Genomic DNA, 14,050 nt, shown 5'->3' on the forward strand with positions numbered 1-14,050 from the left:
ACACGTGCACACAGAACCAGGCACGTAACTCTCGCTTACTGACACCTGGTCGTATTTAATTATGCTGACACTTGCTCTTTTCTTGAAACACCGTCCAATTTCACATTCAAACACACATTTACACTCCCACCAACTTGTTCACTTATGAAAAGAGGTTGTACCCTATATTTGTCCAGAAAAAAAATACTTTGCAGTGTGTCACTTATAGAACACCAGCAGAAATATGCTAAATACACACAGCTTAGCATGGTCCTCTTCATTTTATTGAGTATATAAATGTAATTTAGCAAAGTTTTATGTGAATTTAGCACAAATGTAAATTATATTGTACCTATAATTAGTATGGGTGTTTCTTGTTCCCTTGTTCTTGTTAAGTGAACTATTGCCAGGATTTGCATTATTTAAGTACGTTACGTACCATATGCTTTTCTCAACACATTCCAAATTCAATTAAGAATGCATAATGAACTGAACAATGTTAAAAAATTTAACATTGATCTCATTACAATTCATATTACTGTAATATTACGAAAAGAGTGGTGGTTGTCAATATTTCTGGCTCCAATAGCAAGATTACCTGGAAACTGCATAGTCAAAGCATTTTGATATTGCTATGGATGACTGTTTCGGGCACTTAACCTGGAGGAGGAATGAATGGCAGGAACTGTATTAACAAAGTACAAGTGAAAAAAAGTAGGCCTGTATTTATATAGCCTGTGTGTCAATATATCAAAATATAACTCCAGTACTTGTTAACTCTACTGACATTAAGCCCAATGAATGTGGGATACAAGTTAACAAAAGGGACATCTTGCATTTTAAGCAGGATCTTGTTTTCAAGAGGTGCTGCCTTGCTTTTACAACACAACTGGAGAGAGGCATAAGAGTAAGAAAGTGCACATGAAGAATTTACATGCATGAATGCAAAAGCTGTTGCATGTGCACAAGCACACACACACACACACACACACACACACACACACACACACATTCACTCACTGAGGCTTTGTTTCATAGTAGTAAGCACATGCACGCTTGCTCAAATACACACCATCTGTTCAGTAAAGCAGGCATGACTCAGAGGTGTGTTGAGAGGTACTGGTGGTAGGTGAGCTTTTAGAGTTGACATACATGTTCTTTTGCCTCTCTGTTACCACCGTTCCACTCCACTCTTCTGCCTCTGCTCCTTCTTCATAACTCCACCCACCCTGATCATTTTACCATCTAATGGCTGAATGTTCCTAATCTGTTCCTCAGAGAAGTGGCTGGTTCATGCTCACCTAAAAAAACAAACTTTTATGTCTTCTCATAAAATGAAGCAAAACAAAGAAAAAGAAGTTTTAGCACGAGAGTTTAGGCACCGGTCTCCAAGGTGGCATTTTGGCTGTTGGGCCATCTGTTCTCAACGTGAGGGACTCAGATGTGATGTCAAAATAATATATTGCCCTTCAAATGACCATATCAGTTAATAATCTATTGCAATCCAGAACAGAGCCCTTATTTTATGGAATTAATGCTGATTTATAAAACAGATTTTGCATCACATGCATGTGCTTCACATTTACAGAGCCTATAGACTGCATTAACACATCTACCTCTTGTGGTGCAACCAAACCTTTTAATCCAGTCACTTTCTCCCACTCTTTCGTGCATCCAGTCTGTATTATTGCCTATTTTATCCTTGGAATTCTAAGGTGACTGATCTAAAACAGTAACTGCACCGTTTGAGACATTTTATCTCTGACACTTTGACTTTAAGCAGAAACAGCACAGAGAAACAGTAGATTTTAGGAAGCAAGCACAAGTAGGGAACTTTAGCAGATGAATAGATGGCAACCTTTTGTATGACTTCAAAAATTTCTAAGTGCCTACAGAAAACCGAGTCCAAAGTTTAGTGTAAGAAGGTAGTATTAGCATCCGTTTGTATGTGCTACAAAAGCGCTACCCCCCTCACCTCAATTACAGGCTCTGACAGAGAAGCTGAGCCAAAATATTTTAACTTTCTGAGTCAGCAGTAGCCAATGGGAAACCTCCAGCTCTCTGCTGGCTGGAATTAGTTGTATAACTTCATCACCTTGTCAGTAGCATTTGAATATATAAGGCTGCACACACTGCTGCTGTGGTCCAGTAAAACAATTAATGCTCACTTTAAATTCCCTATTGGCTCTAATGGTAAGAATCTCTGCGTTGTTTAAAAAACATAAAACAGCTACACTAACCCAAAATTTAATGGGAGAAGAAACAGAAGTGGGTGAACTAAGGGATTTGAGGAAGTTATAAAATGAAATAAAATGGAGAGAAAAATAGAAGAGCAGAGGTATGAAAGCAAAAAAAGGCTTAAGATGCATGAGAGGCAGCGAGAGGCAGGCTCAGCTGACCTACATAACAAAAAGAGCGAGTGTTGCTTCTCTGTAACTGACACTCAAACACACATTTGCTGAAAAGCTAAGTCACCTGAATCTTGCTGAGCTTGCAGTGTGTGTGAGGTTGTGTGTGGATATCATATGACCTGTAACCCAAGCTGTTTGCCCTCCATGTGCTTGGAGTCTTTACACACACTGATAAACACACAGATCCACCTTGTCAACTCTGGCTTTGTGAAACTACTAGCTAATTAAAACAAATGAAGAAGGTGCTTGGGTGGGTGAAAGGGTTAAATTGAGATTTGTAATGTGGGGGGAGATTGCAGTGAGAGTGCTGCATACATGTGTGCAAATGAAGGTGACACACACATTTCTCTGGTCTGCTTACAAGTCACAGTCATTCTAAATCCAGGTTTCAATGTGCAAGCTGCTAACTATAAAAATGTTTCAATAATGGTAATCTCTTTTATACCAGAGTTACAGCCTCCGAAGAACATAATAATAACACAAATAATTGCGAGCAGAGCAGCTTCAGCAGAAGTCTGACATACATTTTTAGGCTGCTAATTTCCATCTCTTTTTTTAAATTCATTTCCATTTATATCTCTGATGCTTCAAAGTTTTAAAGGAAAAACTTAATCTACTTGGAAACAAAAGCATTAAAAAAAAAGCTTAATAAACTAATTGGAAAGGAAGTCTTCAGTAGCAGAGAGGAAAATGTTGAGCTTCTCTCTAGGAGTGATAAGAATGGACAGGATCAGGAGTGAGTACATCAGAGGGGGAAAACATGTTAGATGTTTTGAAGACAAAAGCAGGGAGGCCAGATTGAGATGGCCTGAGCATACACTGATAAAGAATAGTGAAGATGTCGGTAGAAGGAGGCTCAGGTTGGAGGTACCAGGTAGGAGGTCTAGAGGAAGACCATAGAGAAGTATCGATACAGTGAAAGAAGACAAAAATTTCAATGGTGTGAGATAATAAAATGCAGAGAATAGGATTAGACGGAGGCAGATAATTGTTGTGGTGAACCCTGAAGGGAATAGGAAAATGAAACAAAAAAAGAAGAAATGCACTATTGTTCCTATGAGATGCATTGCAAAACTGACAAAGACTGCAAGGTAATACATTTTCATAAGTTAATGGTACAGCTTGGAACTGATAGCATAGACCACATCTACCCTGACATTGTCCTCAAGCTACCATTGTCCAGACAGAGCTGAGGAATGTCCAACTAGCTTCCTTTATTGTTTCTTTTGAACCTGACCTCAGTATCTAGTTTCTAAAGGAAACCTTGAAGTCTGCAGTTAAGTTTCTGTATAACTTATTCAAGTTCAAATGTTACAACAGAAATGAGCTAAATGTGCTAAAGAAATACATTTGAACGGACTTGATTTGACTTGAGGTAATGTTGTCAAATAGCATGTGTGGATCGCAATAGCAAAAACCATCACAATCCATATTGCAGCAGACATGGTTCTACAAAGTAGCATGGAGAAAGACTGGCTGTGATAAAGTCACTGTAGGCATGAAAAAGTTTTTGTTTTGTTTTGGGGATTTTCTTTTGTACAATGTACAATTCTCATAGCAATGGAATTGGACAAAGGGGATAAAAAAAAAAATACCATGAAATTAGCATCATTTTGAAAAGCACCGGCATATGTAACTATGGTCACATCACTCATCTCTGCATTCAAGCTGTGACAGACACAGACAGTTGTTTAAAACCTGGTGGCACAACAAGAAATTAAAGGTACAGTCTGTAAAACGTACTGACCCCTAGTGGTAATCATCGATACAGTAACTACTTTAAACAGCAAAAATACTTGTGAATAGACATTGGTAGTCGATTGCCCAAAATTTTCCAGACATAGACACATTCTCATCTCATCATGGATACAGTGGCCTCAGGTGCATCAACGACAGCACTACAGGAAACCACTTAAAAGTTTTGCAAATACACACTTTCTTCTTCTGTGTACCATTTAAGGTGAGTCTTATTCTAAACACCTAGTAATCTAGCTCTTATCAAACAAAGCCTGGGCTGCAGTTTTAAAGCACAGCGGGTTCTCCCTTCACACACAGGGTTGAGTTGTTTGTCCATTCAAAGACACCATAGTAAAAACAGTGGCATATGTATGGCAGCTGACATATAGATAGGTCCACGCCAAGGAGATATAAATGTCTCATTTAAAGGGAATAAAAACATAACGTTTATGTAGACTAAATACAAATAAAAACACTGTTTTAGTAAAAACAAAAATTTTCTGTCAGTTACGGTTGATTATACGGGACACTGCACCTTTGGCTGGCTTTCATGTTTCACATAAATGTTCAAGAATGTAGTCAAGTAGACGTTGATCAACTTTCATCAATTACTGTCTAGAAATGTAGAAAAGACGGAATTGTAAGTGATCATGTACATACCCGGGGTTTGTACTCAATATCAAACATACTTTGATATTTTCAATAACAAAATCTGATAAAAAGTTAGATGCTTACCGGTAGTTTTTTTTTTTACACATTTTACTATGTGATATATAAAAATAAACTTTGTTTTGTTTTCTCAACATGCATGCATCTATTTCATACAAGCTAAATAAATGTTAGTAGTAGGAAGTGGTACGCATAAGTACATATATCTATTTGTGTCTGCGTGTGAATGATTGCCGAGTCATAATCATAATCATGATCAAAGGGATAAGTTCAACGTGATGTGTTTTCTCGCTTCTAAATATAGTTCAACTGGTAAGTGGAGTGTAGCTGCAGGCTTAAACTTCTCTGTCTTTCTCAACTTCTTAATTTATTTATCTGTGCATCTAATTGTCTGTATTTTTTCACGAGTGTAGCTATTTGCATGGGCGGGAAGTATACACGCATGCACCTAACAAGCATCCTGGTAAACTCAGAACTTAGAAAATGTTAGCATTTTGTTCATTCTACATTGCTCATAACACACTGACTATGATTAGATATTACTGGTAAGTGCAAAGGAGGATCAGCAACTGATTGATGAGTTATTGAAACTGGCAAAGAGAAGAAAGGGTGGGTGAAAAAAACAACAGCAGCAAGAGGGAGAGAAAGTGAAACGTAGTGGCTCAGAGTTTCACAAGCAGAGAGAGACAGAAATGGAAAGAAAAATAAATTATTGTGAGAAAAATGAGAGAGCATCTCTCAGACAATAAACACTTGGGCAGTGTTGCATGACTTGCACTTTCTCACCCTGCAAGAGCCCTGAGGTTTGGTAGATAAATGAATGGGGGCTTCAGACACTTATGTATAAAAAAACAAAAATGTGTTGAGAGAAGGAAGGAAGAGAAAGAAAGACATCCAATGAAGAAAAACAAACAAGCGTGATTGTAGAAAAAAAACTAGGGCAGACGCAGTTTGAACTCACAAATGACACGCTGAGATACAACAACACAAGTGCTTGGGATAGATACGCACACTGACTCTCTCTTGCCCCTACACACTTCACTGAGAGCAAGCACAAAACTGTGTGAAGTCTACTTACCAGGGTAGCAGGAGCAACTCCCTTCTGCAGCCTGCCTTTTCTCCTCCACTCTTTCCTTTACTCCCTCAACTCCTCTCCTCTCCTGCGCGACTGCATCCTTCGTTTTCAGTCTCCCCCTCAAGCAGAAAATCCTAAGCAGACTCGGTGCACTTGTGCTACAAACTGCTGTCAGCTTTTAACACCAACAAACCCCTCCGCCCAGGCCCCCCAGCCTGCCCCAAACACAGCATACACTCTCACACACCCAGAAGCTTTTCTAAATCTTGACAGTAACGCAGGCAGCTCCCTTACTACCACTGACATGCAGCATTTAGGTGATCTCTCTTACACACACACACACACACACACACACACACACACACACACGCACACACACAAATGGTAGCACACACTTGCACACGCCTACAGGGAGGGAGTCCCGCATGCAGAGCTCCAACGTGTATTATGCAAGGGGCTGAATGTGAGCCAGCGCTCTCAAACTGTCTGCCTTACACACACACGCACACGCACGCGCACACACACACACACACACACACACACACACACACACACATCCAGGCCCCTCCCACAATTCACTCGTCCAACTTCATCAGGTATTCATTCAAAAAACACACACACGCCAGCTGGCTGCGCGCCCAGAGAACGCTTACAAGCAGAGAAAGAGAACACGGGAGGGGGTGGGAGGGTGTTACAGTGAGAAGGACAGAGAGGGGGACTGTGGGGGAGATAAAGGGAGAGGGGGGGAGGGAGCAAGCAGCAGAGATTAGAGAAACAGAGTACATGAAAAAGTGGCATGGAATCCAAATCTGCTAGTATTTAAGGCTGCAACTGATCGCTTACATTGTTTAATATTTTGCTAAAGAAGACAAGAAATGTTCTTCGTCCCAAAAGCATTTTTATTCACTAAATCGTTACAACAATTTAAATTAAAAGGATCTTTTTTCTGAACAACATGATTCATAAATACTAATACTGACACCACCAATACAGTGCTCACACATAAAATTAAACCATAAACCGCCATTTACACTCCTCACATTTACAACATTAAATATTTCCACATTATACATGCAGACACACGTGTGTGTGCAGGAGTATGGGCTAGGCTATATTTACTAACAAGGCAGCACCTTTCTGTTTTTTGAACACTAGATGGCATAACTGGTTTCCAGTGTGCAGCAGTCTATTTCTGTTAGTTAACTGACCTAGTTAAAAGACCATTTGGTAGTAAATATAGATTAAACATGCTCCTCAGTTTTAAGAGATGTAGTACTTACAGGGACAACTGAACACTCGTTTATAAGATGTAATCATATATGCAAGCTTGTGCAGTTATCCTCATCTGGACATTATATTGACTTCCATGAATGTATATCCTACACTGATCCTTATCCTCAGTTCACACACTTATGTTTGTAATGCATCATGTCTATTCTTCAATCCCAAAAAGGACTACTGGGATTCTACAAAAAACAGGTCCTAAAAAGGTATGTATAAAGAAAAAGAACACACACACAATTGTAATCATTCCTACAAGACTCAGGGGCTCCAAATATGCACTAAAATCACATCCTGTTTGTGTTGGTTGGTTTTCCTGTCAGCTTCATATCAATCCAGTTCTCAACATCGAGCTTTCAAGAAGTGTTTTACTACTTCCTGACAGGAACTATTTTAACTATGTGACTGTAAGACAGCAGTAATAAATAAGATAATATTTACCTGTTACCATTTGTTGTACATGCTCAAAATACAATATGAAATTTGCTATAATGCTGAAAGTGGCTAAATATTAATGTTTATGAAATGTACCAGCACTTTTGTCTGTTTGGGAGGATGCCACATTATGTAAAAGTTTAACTATTTTTTACTAATTTCTTTTGCTTTGTAGCGGTGGGCAATATGACGGTATATATTGTTTGGACCTTAGAAAATGTCTATCATTTCATATGAGGCTCTATGGTTTACACCATGATAAGGTGCTTTACTGCAGTGTTTTATGTCAAGATGCACTTTATGGCATGCACGCTGCAATATAAAAACAAACATGGAGAAATACGGTAGCAGACGTGTATCAGAACGGGGTAATTCACTAAAAGATGACTAGTCAACCAAACTGAAGAGCTTGTTCATAATAGAGGGGAATTTTTTGTCGCATGCAACCAACAACCAACTAGCTCACAGTCCCAACAACCGACTCCGACACAACTAACTTATTTTATCACCTGCGGAACAATTTGGATGAAGAATACAGAATAAAGAATAGAGTCAACGAGCAAAAGCCGCAAAAGCAGCATCAAATGGTGGCAAAAGCACTAATAATGAACTCCAGATGTAAACGCTGCGACAGGCATTTACACATAATACGTCATACGGCCATAGTTCCCAAATAACTGATGACTAACACAAAATTACACAAATAATTTTATATCGTTATGGGGATATTAAATGAGCTATATCGTGATATGAGATTTAGTTCATATCGCCCAGCCCTATTGCTGTATTATACTTTATTTAAAGGGTTCCTATATTGTGTGCTTTTTTTAAGTAAAGGAGAGAATAGCAGAACAAGAAAAAGATAGTATTTAATTAAATCAACACACTGGAGGAGGGAGTGTGTTTATAGCTTTGGCAGCTCTTTAGAGGTTTCTCGGCAGTTAATCATAAATTATTTTTATAGGTTTGTTTCCAATCTGCCATTGAATGAAATCAATATGAGAAATTTTAGATATTTTTTTACAAGGTTATTTTATTTTTTTCAGTCTAGTTAAAATAGAGGGGGCTTGGATGATTCACAACATCATTCATATCAGGATGGACATAATTCATATACAGATGTTATTCCTGCCATTGTCAGGATGGAGGGATGTGAGTGTAGACAGTAGAAGAATGGCAGCAAGGAAAAAGACAAAGCATTTGGTGTGAATTTGAACTACCAAATGCTAATAATAATAATAATAATAATAATAATAATAATAATAATAATAATAATAATAATAATAATATATTATTATTATTATTATTATTATTATTATTATTAATAATAATAATATGATATTATTATCATTATTATCATTATTATATTTTATGTATCCTAAATCTAAACCTTGCTACTAAACCTAGATAACATGAGGAGTAAGGCTTGGGGTCAGTCCACTGACTTCAACCTGGATCCTCAAACCCCAATTCTGGGGGACCCAACTTCTATTTAGTCGCATTGATCAGCTATATCAGTCCTTCGCCCACCCCAAAAGTGTTCATCCTGTTGTGTATATGCACAAACCTAAAAATGCAAATAAAAACAACTGGACACAATAAAGAAATGATAGGAAAATCTCCATGGCCTCTCATTCTGTCTCATTCTTCTGCCTTTCTCCACAGAACAGAGTACAGTCTCAGTCGCAGCCAGTCACTAAGGAAACTGATGAAAAGCTTCTATATATACACATCCACATACATATCACAGACTCCTCTGCTGTCTCCCTCTCTGTCACAAACACACACGCTCTGACTCTCAGTCGCCCACGCACACTTCACACGCGGTGTGGTTATGACAACAGCAACCCCTCGCCTTCCTACACACTCTAAACTGATGCACCCCCGTCCGTCTCTGTCAGCCAAATTCTCAGCTCTCTTGTTTTTCCATGTCTCTCCATCTGTCTCTGCGTGTATGTGTGACTGTGTGTGTGTGCAGGAGCATGTGAGGCAGCAGGTGTGGAGACATCTAATGGCCATATACTAAACACACACACATCCAACTGATCACAGCTAGAAAGGCTTCGCGAAGGCTTGCCATGCAGCGCTCTCAGTAAAATTGAAATAACCTTTTATAATCATGTTTAACAATGTCCTTTGAACTTTTGGCCATTTACACAACACAAAAATATCTTTCACTCTTTCTCCATTCCCTCCCTCCATCTCCGTCTTGCTCACAAACCCTCTGCCAGACTGTGTTAACTCTCTGGCAGTGTAGTGTGCTACTTCGGCCCAAGCCACATCCCATTCACAAACCTACTAATCCACACACACTATTAGATCCCTGCAAGTCACACACACAATGAATATGCCTGTGTGTGTTTGTGTGTGTGTGGAGGATTAGGGAGGGACTGGAATGGATGGGCAAATCACTGCTAAGCTCCTCTATTGCTGTATAATCCTACTGAGTATACACACAAACACACACACATACAGACACACAGATGAGTAAATATGCAAACATGCATTCAGATGTGCACATGCACGCACACACACAAAAAAAAAACTTGAACTAATGTGCTCTCGTTCATTTTTACACACACGCATGAAGCATTTATTTGCACACACCTACACAAACAGCTAGCAGCCATTGCAGACATGCAGACATGCAGACTTATGCGGCAAATGTCCAACCCACTTATGCACGAGCAAATGCAGATATAAACACCCAAATATTATTTCAAAGACAATATGTAATCCTACTTAAATGGGAGTAGGAAAAAACAGGCCTGAATCAAGAGAGAAGATATTAGAGGAAATAAATATATACATTCAACCAGCATAAATCACTCGTCGTCCAGCGAGTTAAAATGAAATCCTGACAATAATTAGCAAGTATATTTACATTATTATCACTATTTCTCTAATCAGGTCAGCTACAGTTATTTTAATCATTGTCCTTACTTTGATCTCATTAGTGTGCATAGAATGAAAGGTGTTACTCACCTCTGCAGTTACCAGGAATTCTGTGCTGCAAAGCATTTAAGACTTATCCAGGTAACAGCAGGTTTGACCCTTGGGTGTAATAGTCATGAAGGTGGCTCACTCTTAAAGGACTACATTGTCATGGTAACTTATCCCGCTAACAGAACCTCTTGTGAAAAAGTTGTTAAAGGTAAGGAAACAGATTTCACACTGAAAAACTCTTGTGGAAAATTATCTTCTCTCTTCTGACTCTTCTGGTGAGCATCTACAGGGCAACATCCTGAGCTGCTCAACAAGAGACTGAACAAAGCAGAAAAATATCAACGGTCAGTAAGACTAATCCTGTAAAGCCAAATGTATTATATTTTATACATACAGTTTCTGAGACATTTTATCACTTTATGGCAGAAACTTGCTCAAAACCCTGCTGTGCGCCATATGATACTGGACTCCTGCCTCCTGGCAGATACCAGAAAGACTGCACTGCATTCATTTTAACCTATCACATGGTAATAAATGCTAAAAGTGCCAAGACTTTTTTTCAGACTTTGTTACAGTGTTTTTCTGTCCAGCTGTTCTTAGGTGGGACTTTAAAGGGCTAAAAACTGTCAGGAATCCATATGGAATCAACAAAGCATGTAACTTTGATTGCAACCAGATCTACCTGTGCCTAGATGATGGGATGAATGATAATGAATGAAAGTGACTGTTTTCAACTTTTTTTTTTTAGATTTCTGTTGTAGTTTTGCTACCAGCAGTTGTGTTTTTTTTTTTTTTTTGCCAAGATTTGACATTATATATGTTGTTTAAGTATCTTGGTTTGGTTTTCTTGTAAAATATTCTGTACCTCTAGCGCCAATTTTGGTCATTTAAGGCTCAAAACCCCTCTCAAAGCCACAGAAGGGAAATCTGGGTTGAGTTGATGTCTACATGTATGACTTTGGTTGTCCAGTTTAGTGAAACTAGACAATTATAAGATTGAATACACACACACACACACACACACACACACACACACACACACACACACACACACACACACACACACACACACACACACACCCCACCCTCCACGGAGGGCAGGTTTTTTTTTTTTTAGCAGGGTTTTTAATTTCATTTGCAAGTGATTATAATTGATAACTTGCAGCACACACAGTCAGCGCTTAGGTCTTCTGTCACAAAGGATGCTGCAACAAACCCTCTTCAAACCTCCTACTTGTGTTTTTGTGACGTGTTCAGGTGGAGGGGACATGGTGAGATATGCAAACAGAAAGAAAAAAAAAAAAAAATCCAACACAGATGACATGAGTCAGATCATTTCTGAGCTGAATCAGGTTGAAGACAGGCTGACAGGTGTGAGATGAGTGACTCTGGAGGGCTGCAGGAAGAACAGTGCGCACAGTGCTAAAGAGAACAGCTGTGGAGACAAATGTTACAATACACTCTAGAGCACACTAACGCTGCTGGATTTGCTTGTTGGCAAGCATACGCTTTATTATTTCTTGCTTGACAAAATGTAAAAAAAAAAAAAGAAAAGAACACATGGAAACATTATTTTTGCAATGTGAGCACAGCTTCCCACATCTAGGACAGAGTATTATGCTGCTGTGTTTGCTCAAGGTGAACTGGCCTGGTGTAATGGGCACGGGCAGAAAGACTGGCACTAATTGGCATGAATGGGCATGGCAGTGGACATTGTGTGGATGGAAGAGGGGTGAGCGACTGCTCAGCATGTGTCCTTGTCTGTGAATAATGTGTTCCACCTTTTCAAAGGCACATGGACAAAAATATCAGACGAGCAGCAGCACCAGTTGAGCACACATTCGTCAAAGCACTCTACTCTACACAAACACACATCCAGCACCCTTGAGACTCAACAGGATACACATGCCGCACATGTCAGAGCCTTACACAACTCAGCCATCATCCAAACAAGCAAATTCCACAGCCAGGCACAAACACGCACAGTGCAATACCAACAGATGCTACAGGTGTGTGTGCATGCTGCCCAGCAACGTTCCAAAAAGCAAGGACAAAAAAAGCTGTTAACATGATAATACTTTGATTAAATGCTACAATGAAACTGGGCACAGTTGTTTAAAGGCCAAGCTGATTGCCATCAGACAGGAACATGTTTATAGGCAACAAAGGGACGTTTAACAGTGCAAACCTGTGCTCTGCTGGAAATTGAACAAATAAAGACAATATTTTCTATCTTCGTCACTATTTCTGAAGCCAGATGCTAAAATTCATTTTAAAAGTAATTTTCAAATACAAGAGAACACAGGATTTTTCATGAACTATAGTTTGAAGTAAATGCACACACACAATGAACAGGTAAACACTTTTACATCCCATTTTATATGTTTGTTTGATGATTGCAATGTTTCAATCTGTAATGTTCCATGGATTCTTAGATACAAATGAAAGCTTTTGTAGAGTCTGTATGTTTCAATAGGAGGCATTTTAAAGTAACCACAGGTGGTCTTTAAAAATCCTTCTCAGTCCCTTTTTCATTTTATATTTTCAAAATGAGAACAGGACCTACATCAAACAAAAGTAAATCCACATGTTAATGCCATAGCCATTTATACAGTGGCACCTGCTTTCATTCAAGCAGAAGCTAAGCCTTTGCAGAAAGCTTTTCAATAACTGTAGCTCCTGCTGTTAAAACTACAAATGGTGCTAAAGGAGAAAAATGTATCACCTGCAGTTCATTCTTTCATTTCGACACAAGATCCTGTATGTATAGAATGAGTCACTTCCTACAAATATCTAACAAACAGCGTGTTGCTAAAGTTGCTTTAAAGCCGATCTTAGCAGTAGGGATGCACAGGCACCACATTTCTCACACATTTTTGCTTTCATTTGAGTACTTGCCAATATCAGGCACTGATATGACTAATATTAAAGCCCATTACAGTTCAGTGGTAAGGTGTTCAAAGAACAAGGTGGCTTTAGGTGGATTCAGCTCACCACTGTAACAAAACCCCTACATGCAAAAGCAATTTCTCTCACAGGGAAAATGCCTAATTCAGATTTTTTTAAAGACCTGTTATGTATCTTTCTGACTATAAAACTCTGTGTCCCTGAATGTTAGATTACTCAGTGACATCTATCACGTGCATTTCTACAGCTGCTGCTACCCAGTAGTGTCCTGATGCTGAGAAACTTTACTATGCAACCTTTAAAATCCAGGGCGCGACGTTGCAGCAGAGTTTCCCTTCACGGCGAACACAACACATTGGCTGTTTTGAACATGCAACATCATTGATGCAGCAAAGAAATGCAAGAAGATTAAAAGACAGAAAGGGACAAAGCAAGAGTCATTGTAAGATTATCTTTTGCTGGCAGGAAAGAGCTAACACGTCAGGTAGGATGCAAGATGGATACCAAATTAGCAGTCGATAGGAGACAATGGGGAAAATGGCAAAAGTTCTGTAGTGTGTCTTTCTTATGGCATGATTACCAACTTTGTTGTTAACATGTTAATTCCACA

The 14,050-nt window shown here is 39.0% G+C and overlaps 1 protein-coding gene across 1 annotated transcript in view; it reads right to left on the reverse strand.

The window, feature by feature from the left end:
* The window catches only part of atxn1a (ataxin 1a), a 96,808-nt gene that overhangs the window by 12,159 nt on the left and 70,599 nt on the right, over positions 1-14,050 (reverse strand). The gene's annotated exons all lie outside the window — the stretch shown is intronic.

The sequence above is a fragment of the Telmatherina bonti genome (genome assembly GCF_933228915.1).
Source record: "Telmatherina bonti genome assembly, chromosome: 19".
Taxonomy (NCBI): domain Eukaryota; kingdom Metazoa; phylum Chordata; class Actinopteri; order Atheriniformes; family Telmatherinidae; genus Telmatherina; species Telmatherina bonti.